Genomic DNA, 11,706 nt, shown 5'->3' on the forward strand with positions numbered 1-11,706 from the left:
AGAAGGATAGAGAATTCGAGGGGAGGGGTAGTGGGAAGGAAAGTTAAGGAAAGGTGGTATTTCAAGTTCCTTATTCCCTAGTCCTTTAGTTGGGAATATACATGAAAAGGTGGATCTCCCTATTAAATGGGACTCAATATGTCTAAAAATATAGTAAAGATTTACTCTCACAATGGAATATTTCTGAGAGAAGAAAAACAACACATATATAGATAACGACACAGTCAATTCCATTTAAACATGTTCACCTACAGGTAAATATAAAACCACAACGGTAGACAAAGGGGTGATTTATCTTTGGTACAGCGAGAAAGAGGAATTTTGTCTTTGTATTTAGTTTGGGAAAGTCTTCCAATAAATAATTTCTCTAGTTTGGTTTTCACTTTTCTTCCAAAACATACTTGCATTAACCACACCAACTTTCCATCTTAGAGAAATGAGCCTTTGTAAGAATCATTAAGAATACCCCCAAATCATGAGAAAAAAATACAAAAGCAGTTAAAATCAATTAACCACTTACTTTTTTTTTTTTTTTTTACAGTTTTCCTTAGGTTGGGGTTTTAAAGTAAGAAGCAGATTGACGCTTGTCGCAGTGGTTCACGCCTGTAACCCCAGTACTTTGGGAAGCCGAGGTGGGCAGATCACCTGAGGTTAGGAGTTCGAGACCAGCCTAACCAATATGGTGAAACCCCATCTCTACTAAAAATACAAAATTAGCCAGGTATGGTGGCACTCGCCTATAATCCCAGCTATTTGGAAGGCTGAGGAAGGAGAATCACTTCAACCCAGGAGGTGAGGGTTGCAGTGAGCCGAGATCATGCCATTGCACTCTAGCCTGGGCAACAAGGGCGAAACTCTACCTCAAAAAAAAGCAAATTGACAAAGTTGACATTTTCCTCTTCTCTTTGAAAACTGTGGGACCATTTTAACCACAGGATACACTTTAAATATATTCAGAAAATAGAATAAATCAACTAAAAAATTTAGGGCAAAATTGGTACATTCCACCTAATGATCTAAAATTATTTTATTTTATTTTGTTTATTTATTTTTTCTTTTTTTTTTTTTTTTTTTTTTTTTTTGAGACGGAGTCTCGCTCTGTCGCCCAGGCTGGAGTGCAGTGGCGCGATCTTGGCTCACTGCAAGCTCCGCCTCCCGGGTTCACGCCATTCTCCTGCCTCAGCCTCCCGAGTAGCTGGGACTACAGGCGCCCACAACCGCGCCCGGCTAATTTTTTGTATTTTTAGTAGAGACGGGGTTTCACCGTGGTCTCGATCTCCTGACCTTGTGATCCGCCCGCCTCAGCCTCCCAAAGTGCTGGGATTACAGGCGTGAGCCACCGCGCCCGGCTATTTTTTCTATTTTTTTGAGAATGGAACTTCGCTCTTGTTGTCCAGGCTGGAGTGCAATGGCACAATCTCGGCTCACTGCAACCTCCACCTCCTGGGTTCAAGTGATTCTCTTGCCTCAGCCTCCTGAGTAGCCAGGATTACAGATGCCCGCTACCACGCCCACTAATTTTTGTATTTTCAGTAGAGATGGGGTTTCTCCAGGTTGGCCAGGCTGATCTTGAACTCCTGACCTCAGGTGATCCGCCCACCTTGGTCTCCCAAAGTGCTGGGATTACAGGCGTAAGCCACCGCACCCAGCCCTAATTATTTTCTTATTTAAAATAAAAACATCATGGGATAACTCCAGAACTGATTGGAATGGCTAATCTTTTGTCATTCATGCCATATCTCAAATCATCCCCTCAGAAAGATCATCCCTGACTATCCTACTAAAGTTTCCTCCCCTTACTGTTTGTATCATTACCTTCAATTTGCTTCCTAATTCTTTTCACTATCAGGAACTGTATTTTCACATGACATGGTGCAATCTCACATACAAAATTTTCAGTATAAATGCTGGACACCAAAGAATACATATCATATGGTTCCATGAAAGGTTCATAAATAGGCAAAACTAATCTATGGTGTTAAAAATCAGGAAAGAGGTTACCTTTGGGGAGGAAAGAAGGGATGATGGTTGGGAGGGGTGCCTAGAGAGTTCTTCTGAAATGCTGTGAACCTTGCTTCTTGATTTGAGTAGTGGTTAGGAGATGTGTTGACTTTAGGATAAATTAACAAGTTACAACTTATAATTTGTGTACAGTATTTTTCTCTATGTTATATTCCAATTTAAAAAGCATAAAAGGGGCTGGGCGCGGTGGCTCACCCCTGTAATCCCAGCGCTTTGGGAGGCCAAGGCAAGTGGATCACCTGAGGTCAGGAGTTTGAGACCAGCCTGGTCAATATGGTGAAACCCCATCTCTACTAAAAATACAAAAATTAGCCGGGCGTGGTGACTCGTTCCTGTAATCCCAGCTACTCGGGAGGCTAAGGCAGGAGAATCGCTTGAACCCGGAAGGCAGAGGTTGCAGTGAGCTGAGATCGCACCACTGCTCTCCAGCCTGGGCGACAGTGCAAGATTCCATCTCAATTAAAAAAAAAAAAAAAAGTGTAAAAGGAAATTACTTGGATGTGTCGACTAGAGTAAAGGCTCCCTATAAGCAGGGATCCTCCTGTCTTAGTCGTTGCTCTCTGTTCCCCACTTGTAGAACAGTGTTAGCAGAAGGCAGGTACCCAAGAAGTACTTGCTGAATGGAGCTGTGTGTATCTGTGTGTGCAAAGCGGGGAGGTACCTAATTTTACTGATCCCTGTGTGGTTAAAGATATTATGCGAGGTTTTTAACCACTCTCTTCTCCTTAAACCAGAAAAAGGGTTATTTGCGACTTTTTCCACCTGTAAATCAGAATACAGTAACTTTCTAACCCATCCACTGGCCACGAAGTTGCTAGGCAAGCAGTAGAGGCGCTTTTCGTCATCCTTTGCCCTGACGGTGCATCTCTACAAACGCCAAGCCCGCCGCGGTCCACATCCCAGAGCTGACTTTGCTCCTTTTAGTCTGAAAGGTCCTTCCACCGCAGTGGACACAACACCGTGGAGTGCAGCTATGCCGGGCGAGCATGTGGGGCGAAAGGGATCCCTTCTCACGTTTCTCCGCCCCTCCTCTTGAGGGCCAAGCTCTCAGAAGCGCAAGGACAAGGGTGACAGGACCGCCCCAGCCTGCAAGTGCCACCACTATCACCGCGTCCCCTCATCCGATCCCCAAGCGACCCTGCAGGAAGGGCTGGGGAGGCCTCGCGTCGCGTCCCTGGGAGTGGAGCGGAGCTGGGAGCCGGGTCGCCAGCTCTGCGCCGCCTCGTGGCGCGTTGCGAGCCCCCGGCACCTCCCGACACTGGCCCGGGGTCCGGAACCCAGGGGATCCCATGCTCTTACCCCGCCGCCCGCCGACCGCTGGGATTCGCGCCTGCAGCTGGTCCCAGGAAGGCGCCTGCGCGCTCACCCCCGCGGCAGACTGCCCCTCCAGCCTTCCGCCTCCGTGTACCCGCGCGCCCGGTGCGAGAGCGAGCCCGTCAAGCGTGAGGGGAGGGGCGGGCAACCTGGACTGGAGAAGAGGCGGCCGGCTTAGGAGGCGGGGCAAGAGCCGCTGGAACCCGAGAGGTCTCCAGCCCCGGGTTAGGCTAGGGGCAGGTGGAAAGCCCCTTGCTCTTCTTTCCTGGGATAGTGGCCAAGGCCAGAACGGCTACTTAGCCAACGGATTCCTGTCAGGGGCGGGCCCTGGTTTGCTGCACTGAGCAGAGAGCCTTGGCCGGTCCTCACCACTGGGCAGTACGGCTTCCTCTGGGCCTGTGCCCTCGAGGAGCCAGAAAGCCAACCTGTTTCACTTTCTTCCACCCACATGCCAGAGAAGAAGAAGACTGGGCAGCCCCCTCAAGTAAGAAACATTGAACATCCAACCATTTTCGAGGGCCTGTGCGTTGTGTAAAAGGACCGCCCAGCCCTCGAGTAGCCACTACACGTGCCCCAGGGGGCAGCTTGAATCAACTGGTCCCAAACTTGCCAAAAATACCTATCTAGTAAGTTAGCAAGACCTGCACACTTTTCCTTTTGCATTGATCCCTTCCTTTTGAGTTCCACTATTTCCATCTCAGTCTAGGCCCCTGTCCAGTCATGCATGGACGGCTGTGATGATTTTTACTTGCTTCCTTTGTTCAGAGAGTGCCCTCATTCCCCACTAATGAATCTTGCCGTTCTACGTAAGCCAACCCCTATAATTTGTAAGTGTTAGCAAATATTTGGCTATGACTATGGCTTTCTACTGAGTCTGAACAACTTCTCTCTGGGCCTCAGTTTCTTCAACTGTGAAAGGAATCAGTAGGGCTAGGTGAACTTCCAGGTCTAAAATATGATTATATCTAAAAGACCATCAACACTGGGAATATGGAGAAATATGGCCAGGTCCCTGCCCTCAAGGCACTTAATTCTCATTGGAAAGACATTTTTATGCGTAAAAGGATAAAAAGCTATAGAAGGGAACACATACTAAATGTTACATTACTTATATATGCACTAAGCACTGTAGGAGTTAGGAGAAGAGGGTTCACTGTAAACTGCAAACCATCAGGAAATGTTTTTCCTGGAGGAGTCAGCTGAGCTTTGAAGGAAAGCCTGGCTGGATAAGCCCAGAGAATGAGAATAGGAATCTAGACAAAGGAAATGGTTCAAGCCAAATATTGTGGCAGCTGAAAAGTGTAGAACATTTCCTCCAGTTTAGATGGTGGGTGATGAAGCTGGAAAGGACTGGTAATTGTAGAGAGACTTGAATACCAGGCTGTGGTGTCTGGAATATATCCAGTGATCAGTAAGGGGCTATTAAATGACTTTTAGCAGGAGTCAAGTGTACAATACAGTGTTAGAGAAAACTTAAAGTGGTGAAAATGAATCAGATGAATCATAGGGAGACTATAGCAGTTCATGCATGATTAGACAAGGGCTTGGACTGAGATGGCAATAGTGGAACTGGAAAGGGAGAGATCAATGCAAGAAGAAACATGTACGGGTCTTTTTATTTTTATTTTTTATTTTTTTCTGAGACGGAGTTTCGCTCTTGTTCTCTTGTTGCCCAGGCTGGAATGCAATGGCACGATCTTGGCTCACCGCAACCTCCACCTCCTGGGTTCAAGCAATTCTCCTGCCTCGACCTCCCAAGTAGTTGGGATTACAGGCATGCGCCACCATACCCGGCTAATTTTGTATGTTTAGTAGAGATGGGGTTTCTCTGTGTTAGTCAGGCTGGTCTCGAACTCCCAACCTCAGGTGATCCGCCCGCCTTGGCCTCCCAAAGTGCTGGGATTACAGGCGTGAGCCACCACACCTGGCTCATGTACAGGTCTTAATAGCATACTAGATATGTACAAGTGAAACGAAGGAGAGGGAAGAATCAAGGATGGCTCCCAAGGTCTCAAGTGTGAATTACAGTTCCCAAGAACTGATAGATCTTGGGAAGCCTGGAGAATAATCTGGCTTGGAGGGGAAGATGGTGCATTGTATTGAGGTCAAGGTAACATAAAGAAAAGACAGTTGTAATACTCAGGTGTCAGTTATGAATCAGAGCCCAGGAAAGAAGTTGGGGTGAAGATAGAGAGATGAAAGCGTTTCATTTGCTGAACAATGATGGAGACAGTATAGAGAGAAAATAAACAACCATACTTGAATAAATGCATTATCTCAGGCCAAGAGGAGGACCGCACATTGGTGAAGGATGTTACATGGTTACAAATGTAGGGAGAAATCCAGTACATTGCAGGATCGTAAATATTAAGCATCTTGTGAACAAGAACCATGTTTGGCAGACTGAAAATCATATTTTATTGAATCTAAAATTCCACCATCATTATTTTATGTACCACTGAGGAAGAAAACAATGCTACCATTTAAGCTAGTAATTACTGTAAAACACATATAATTTCAGAAATATTAATATGTAAAAAAGTATACATCTTAAAGTGATGAAAGTTTGTATCAATCTCTCCTTCCTGTTTCTCAACCCAACAGCTTCTGACCCAGTATTTAACAAAAAGTTGATGCTCAAAATATTCATGAATAAATAGTGGAGGAGACATCACAGTCACTAACTCATAGCTGAATTGTCCCACCACTGCCATCTGTATACCTTCTCCTGCTGTTTACCTCCAATAGGGATCATCTTTCGCATCTGAATATCCAGTGCCTTTACATAACAGATGCTCACAAAATGCATTTTGAATGACAGCATTTACTATAAGCAAAAAGGGTAAGCCATAGCAAAATTATAGAGTAGATCAAGTTTAGAGGCAGTGTAGAAAGGTGATTAAGAACTAGTCTCTGGGGCCGGGCGTGGTGGCTCAAGCCTGTAATCCCAGCACTTTGGGAGGCCGAGACGGGCAGATCACAAGGTCAGGAGATCGAGACCATCCTGGCTAACATGGTGAAACCCCGTCTCTACTAAAAAAATACAAAAAACTAGCCGGGCAAGGTGGTGGACGCCTGTAGTCCCAGCTACTCGGGAGGCTGAGGCAGGAGAATGGCGTGAACCCGGGAGGTGGAGCTTGCAGTGAGCTGAGATCCGGCCACTGCACTCCAGCTTGGGTGACAGAGTGAGACTCCGTCTCAAAAAAAAAAAAAAAAAAAAAAAAAAGAACTAGTCTCTGACTCTGAAGACAAACAGATTTAGATTTAAATCTTAGTTCTTCTACTTTCTAGCTGTGTGAACTTGGTAAAGTCTCCTAATGTCTCTGGCATAATTACTTCACCTACAAAAAACAAAAAAGAATTAATAATAATGTCATCTTCTTTGAATTTTAATAAGAGTAAAATGAAATCATGCATATAAAACTTGAATATACTGCCTGACATATAGTACACAATCAATAAATAATAGCTGTTACCATTTGTCTTTAACATGTGCTCACTTTTTCATAGCCTTTTCCTTTCTTTGAAGTGTCTTCTTTCCCCTACCATATAGCAGCCCATACATACATATATTTACATCCCCACCAGAAGCCTAATGTTCTTATCTGAAAATTTTATCTGAAACCACGACCAGACATAGTAGCTCACAGCTGTAATCCCAGCATTTTGGGAGGCTGAGGTAGGCAGATCCTTTGAGCCCAGGAGTTGAAGACCAGACTGAGCAGCATGGTGAAACCCTGTCTCTTTAAAAAGTTTATAAAAATTAGCCAGGTGTGGTGGTGTGCTCATATAGTACCAGCTACTCAGGAGGTTGAGATGGGAGGATCACTTGAGCCCAGGGACGCTGAGGCTGCAGTGAACCATGATTGCACCAATGCCCTCCAGCCTGAGTGACAGAGCACAACTCTGTCTCAAAAAAATAAAAAAAATAAAAAATTATCTGAAATCAAATTACACTAATGCATAATCCTTCTTAAAAGTTTTTGTTGGCCAGGCATGGTGGGTCATGCCTGTAATCCCAGCACTTTGGGAGGCCGAGGCGGGCGGATCATGAGGTTAGGAGATTGAGATCATCCTGGCTAACACGATGAAACCCCGCCTCTACTAAAAAGACAAAAAAAATTAGCTGGGCATGGTGATGGCTACCAGCTACCCAGGAGGCTGAGACAGGAGAATGGCGTGAACCTGGGAGGCAGAGCTTGCAGTGAGCCAAGATCCACACCACTGCATGCATTCCAGTCTGGGCGACAGAGAGAGACTCCGTCTCAAAAAAAAAAAAAAAAAAAAAAGTTGCATTTTAAATAAGAATATGAAATGAATAGTATTAATCTCTAAAGTCAGTTTGACTAATAGGTGATGGCTTCAATTATCTACTGCTGTGTAACAAATTACTCCAAAATTTGGTGGCTTATGTAGCAATGTTTTTATTTGCTCATGATTCTATGGATCAAGAATCTAGGCAGGGTTCAGGTAGGTGGTTCATCTGTTCCACTGGGATTGTCTGAGGTCACTCATGAGGCTGCATTCAGCTGGGAGATCAGCTGAGGCTGAAACATCTGTGAATGGCTTCAGCCCTCTCTCCACAGGGCTTCTCTCTCCAGAAAGTTTTGCAAACTTTTTACATGGCAGCGCACTTCCCCGAGAGAGCATTCCAAGCAGCAAAGGCAAAAGTTGCAGATCTCTTAACACCCCAGCCTTCCAAGTCACACAGCAACCTAGCCATGATACAAGGAGAGTGGGAATAGATTCTGCCTCTCAAGGGGAAGGTAGGAAAGAATTTGTGGCCATCTGTAATCCACTACAGAAAAGTTGGGATGAAACTAGAAATGGGCAAGAGCCCAGCTAACTAATAATTTTTTTTGTCACTAGCCAGAAAATCAGAGTTCAAATCCCCTTACTTTCTTGTCTTTCTGCCATGTCTTTCACAAAAGGAGCAACCTCTGGTGGCCATTTCATGTGTATAAAGTAAAGATAATAATCGCATGGTACAAATTGCATGTAACTTGTTTTGGCCTGAATTGTAGCCCTCAAAATTCATATGTTGAAGTCCTAATCCCCAGTGCCTTAGAATGTGACTATATTTGGATATAGGGATTTTAAAGAGGTAATTAAGATTAAGTCAGGACATTAGGATGGGCCCTAGTCCAACATACCTGGATCCTTGTAAGAATGGAAATTTGAACACAGATATGCATGCACACAGAAGAAAGACCATGTGAAGACAGGAGAATAGGGCCATCTGCAAGAAAAGGAGAGAGGCCTCAAAAGAAATCAGCTCTGCAGACACTTTGATCTCTGACTTCAAGCCTCCAGAACTCTGAGAAAATAAATTTATGTTGTTTAAGCCACACAGCCTGTGCTATTTTGTTACAGCAACCTTAACAAACTATTATATACTTTATTAAAGGTACTGTTAATATTCAATCAGCTAGGCAAACTTCCTCACACAAATCATACTTTTATAATAGTTTCTAGTCCCTTTCCTAGATCACTTCCACTTGGTAAGAAAACAAGCCATTTTCTATATAAGTTTCAGATCTTCTCTGATTTTAAGTGAAAGCCATTCACCTGATCATAACTATTCTTTGAAATAGAATCTATTTTCTTATCAGCACCTGTTCCTTAATTGACCCTTTTATGGGTCAAAATGACTCCTTTTCCATTATTCTGTAACCTCCAAGTCTCATTATACTCTTGCCCCATGTAGGGCATAAGTTCACTTAAGTAGCAGAGTGTTAGAGTTAAACTTTACATTGTCATGTTTCAGTATAAGCATTAGCAAAAGTCTTTCATATCCAGCTCACTTGATCTTCACAGTAACTCTGAGATAATGGTAGAACAGGTGTTATTATCCCCTTCTGACATATAAGAAAACTTGAGAGTGACATTTCCCTAAAGCATGTTCCACAGAACTCTCATTCAGTGAGATAATAACTATTGTCACAAAAAGAGAAAGTTCTAGGATCCCTAGTTGCAGACTGCTGTTCTGGTGTCTCTGATGCCCAAATGTTCTTTTTTTTTTTTTTTGAGACAGAGTCTCATTCTGTTGCCTAGGCTGGAGTGCAGAGGCACGATCTTGGCTTATCATAACCTCTGCCTCCCGTGTTCAAGCAATTCTCCTGCCTCAGCCTCCTGAGTAGCTGGGATAACAGGCATGTGCCACCACACCTGGCTAACTTTTGTCTTTTCAGTAGAGACAGGGTTTCACCATGTTGGCCAGGCTGGTCTCAAACTCCTGACCTCAGGTGATCTGCCCACCTCGGCCTCCCAAAGTACTGGGATTATAGGCATGAGCCATTGCGCCAGGCCAACAAAATATCTCTCTAAAGGCTACCATACTAAGTAGTGCTTCCTTTACTCAATCACTTATTAATCAAATGTTTTCTGAGCATCTGCTCTGTCTGTGCCAGATGCAGAGCCATGTGCTAATAGAAACCAGACAAGTTAGACTTGCTGGCTGCCCATCAGAACTTCACTTCTAGGGAAGGGAGAAGTCTAACCAACAATTGTACACCATGGAAAGCAGAGTATTTCAAGGAACAAGGAAATGCATATTATGTGAAGAAAGATTACAACGAAGCTTACAATTATACAAAAGCCTTAGGCATATGTCCTAAAAATACTAGCTATTACAGTAATCAAGCAGCCACATTGATTATGCTTGGAAGGTTCCAGGAAGCTCTTGGAGATGCACACCAGTCATTGAGATTGGATGACAGTTTTGTTCAGGGACATCTAGGAGAGGGCAAGTGCCCCCTCTCTCCCTAGAGAATGCCATGGCCATATGTCAGTTTCCAGAGAGCCCTAGAACTGGATCATAAAAATGCTCAGGAATAACAGGAGTTCAAGAATGCTAATTCAATCATGGAATATGAGAAGTTAGCAAAAACAGATTTTGAGAAGCATGATATTAGAAAGGTTGTTCTCTGCATGGACTGTGCCCTCCTACTTGCCCCTGCCTGCCATTGCTTCAAAATCCTCAAAGCAGAATATTTAGTAATGCTGGGTCATATCCAGAAGCACAATCTGTAGCCAGTGACATTTTACAAATGGAGTCCACCAATGCAGATCCTCTGTATGTGTAAGGTCTTTGCCTTTATTATGAAGATTGTATTGAGAAGGCAGTTAAGGTTTTTGTATAGGCTCTCAGGATGGCTCCATGAGAGGGCCTGCATTGCTTGCAGAAATCCCAAAGCACTCAAAGCAAAGAAAGGAGACAGAAATAAAGCATTTAAGGAAGGAAATTACAAGCTAGCGTACGAACTGTACATGGGAGCCCTGGGGTAAACCCCAACAATATAAAAATAAATACTAAACTCTACTATAATCAGGTTATGATTAATTCTAAGCTTAGGAAACTAGATAATGCAATACAAGACTGCACAAATACAGTGAAGCTCAATGACACCTATTTAAAAGCCTACTTGAGAAGAGTTCAGTGTTACATGAACATGAAACAGTATGAAGAAGCAGTGCACAATTATGAAAAAGTGTATCAGATAGAGAAAACAAAAAAACACAAACAACTCCTAAAAAATGCACAGCTGAAACTGAAGAAGGGTAAGAAGAAAGATTACTACAAGATTCTGGGAGTGGACAAGAATGCCTCTGAGGACAAGATCAAGACAGCTTATCACAAATGGGCCTTAATGCACCATCCAGATTGGCACAGTGGAGGCAGTGCTGAAGTTCAGAAGGAGGAGGGGAGGTTCAAAGAAATTGGAGAGGCCTTTACCATCTTCTCTGATCCCAAGAAAAAGACTCTCCAGGAGAGTGGCCAAGACCTGGACAAGGAGGGCATGAATATGGGTGATTTTGATGCAAATAGTATCTTCAAGGCATTCTTCAGTGGTCTTGGGGCTTCAGCTTTGAAGCGTCTGGTCCAGGGAATTTTTTTCTATTTGCCTAATGAAGAGCAACCACCCAGAAGCCAGAAAATGCAGAGTCACTCAGTTTAATCTTGAATGTGGACACAATTCACATCATGTCTCCATGTACTTAGAGCAGTTCTGTTTTCTCAGTTGGATATCCAGTGTCTGTGTGAATGGGGTGAAGGATAATGAACCAGTGCCAAAGACTGCAGTTAGGGGAGGGAGGTAGGCAGATGGACAAGGAAGCAGCTTGTGAATTTTTATTTTACTCTTTAACTTTATTAAAACAGAAAACAAAAAAGAGAAAAAAAAGGTGTGAGACAGTCTCTACATACAGACAAATTTTATTTATTTATTTGTATATTTATTTGTTGAGACAGCGTTTTACTCTATCATCCAGGCTGGAGTGTAGTGGTACAATCTTAGCTTACTGCAACCTCCGCCTGCCGGGTTCAAGTGATACTCTTGCCTTAGCCTCCTCAGTAGCTGGGATTACAGG

General features: G+C 43.8%; 1 protein-coding gene and 1 pseudogene across 1 annotated transcript in view; one reads left to right on the forward strand and one right to left on the reverse strand.

The window, feature by feature from the left end:
* Positions 1-3,382, reverse strand: part of ALG6 (ALG6 alpha-1,3-glucosyltransferase) — a 65,518-nt gene extending 62,136 nt beyond the window's left edge. The window contains exon 1 of the mRNA XM_077954823.1: positions 3,322-3,382. The gene's annotated coding sequence lies outside the window, so the exon portion shown is untranslated. The remainder of the gene's footprint in view (positions 1-3,321) is intronic.
* A 6,884-nt stretch (positions 3,383-10,266) lies between these two features.
* Positions 10,267-11,245, forward strand: LOC100428041 (dnaJ homolog subfamily C member 7 pseudogene; annotated as a pseudogene).
* Positions 11,246-11,706: the final 461 nt, after the last annotated feature.

This window comes from Macaca mulatta, chromosome 1 (assembly GCF_049350105.2).
Source record: "Macaca mulatta isolate MMU2019108-1 chromosome 1, T2T-MMU8v2.0, whole genome shotgun sequence".
Taxonomy (NCBI): domain Eukaryota; kingdom Metazoa; phylum Chordata; class Mammalia; order Primates; family Cercopithecidae; genus Macaca; species Macaca mulatta.